Here is a 1,986-nt window from a genome sequence, read left to right as displayed (position 1 = left end):
CACGCGTATTTGTAGTGAACAGTGTGGCTGAAGATTTGGTGGCGGATATCTTCAGATTTCTTGCAGCGAAATATGAGGCAAGCTCGTTGAGGTAGACGTTCAACCTATCGTAGATGTCATCAATGGGTGGGGGACCTGATGCCATGATCGTACAGTCGTCCGCATACGATACGATCTCTATGCCGTCTGGAGGAGGTGGGATGGAGGATAGGTAGAGGTTAAACAGAGCCGGAGATATCACCCCACCTTGGGGAACTCCCTGTTTCACTCTACGGTGTTTTGACTTCTTATCCCTAAATTCCACAAATGACTGGCGGCCACACAGATAATTCGCGACCCAACGTTTAAGGCCTGGCTGGAGGGACGTGTTGGCGATGTCCTCAAATAATTTGTGTCGAATGCCTTCGATAGGTCCAATGCCACGAGGACCGTCCTATCACATGGCCTGGGTTGATTGAAGCCACGGCAAATGTGTGTGGTGATGGCATGCCAAGCTGTTGTTGTGCTGTGCAGTCTCCGAAATCCATGTTGATGCTCGGCGAATGGAAATTCTCCTACGAGGCTCGGGAGGAGTAATGCCTCAAGCGTCTTCGCCACTGGTGAGAGAAGGGAGATCGGTCTGTACGACTCCCCCAAACTCGGGTCTTTTCCAGGCTTCAGTAGCGGGATCACTCTGCCCATTTTCCAGACATCGGGAACTATAAGAGTGTTCAATGACAGGTTAAGGACAGTGGTAAGGTACTCAACTCCAGGTAAATCCAGATTCTTCAGCATCAATGTAGAGATTCCGTCGGGGCCCAACGCTTTGGAAGATTTGGCGCCACGGATGACATTCGTAACTTCGCCCACGGTAAATTGTGATGGCTGTTCATCGGCTCGGAGACCACGAATACGGCGAATGGCTCTCCTCCTTGCCCTGTCTCTCTCGGGATGCACGATAAATTGACGGTTGAACAACCTGGCGCATCTCTTCGGATCAGTCACGGTTAACTCGCCAAAAGTGACTGAGGTCCTGTCGTCCCGTCTACCGGGGTTCGAGAGAGACTTAACAGTGGCCCACAATTTGCCTGCACCGGTGCCTAAGTTACATTGCTCCAAGTGTTCCAGCCACAAATTCCGCTTATGTTCGTTGACTACCCTGTTTATTTCCAGATTCAGCTCGCTGATTCTGGGGTTAGCGGGGTCCATAGCACGAATCCCATCACGCTCGTCTGCGAGTACCACTGCTTGCGCCGGGAAATTGGGTCGCACTTGCGGTATTCGACCGGCTGGTATAAAGCGAGCGGCTGCTGCGTTGATGATGTCTCGGAATTTCCTCTCGGCCACAAGCACATCAGAGGGGGGTGGCAGTTCATTGAAGCGGCGATTGGTATACTCTCTGAAGCCAGTCCAATTGGCCTTCTTGTAGTTGATGAACGTTCGGCGCTCAGAGGTTATGAAGTCGGGTGGTCGGTCGATGGTGAGGATTATGGGGAGGTGGTCTGACCCCAAAGAGATGACGGCTTGCCAGGATACGTCACTCGGGAGATCAGGGGATGCGATTGAGATGTCTGGCGAGCTGCTGCACCTCCTCGTAATCCTAGTGGGGGCATCCTCATTCACCGTGCAAAACGTGGAGCTATCTATCTGCTCTGCCAAAGCTATGCCACGCTGGTCGTTGCCTAGGGGAGAATGCCATGACGAGTGATGTGCATTGAAATCCCCCAGAACCAGACGACCATGGCCAGATAGCAACCCACTTATGTCGGGGCTGTAGGCCTGGCCATTAATCGGGGCACAGCTGCCAACCGGCGGTATATACACGTTGTATATCTCTATCTCGGCAGTACCAGACCTGACTGCTACCCCCATACATTGCATGTATGGGTCACTAGCGTCAAGCGCAGGCGAGATAGGTCTATACTGCAAGAAATGGTGTATAACGAAGGCCAATCCCCCACCTCCATTCCTTGAGCGATCCTTACGTAGCACATTGTAGCCGTGACA

The sequence above is a fragment of the Stomoxys calcitrans genome, chromosome 3, assembly GCF_963082655.1.
Source record: "Stomoxys calcitrans chromosome 3, idStoCalc2.1, whole genome shotgun sequence".
Classification (NCBI taxonomy): Eukaryota; Metazoa; Arthropoda; class Insecta; order Diptera; family Muscidae; genus Stomoxys; species Stomoxys calcitrans.
This window is presented reverse-complemented; position numbering follows the sequence as displayed.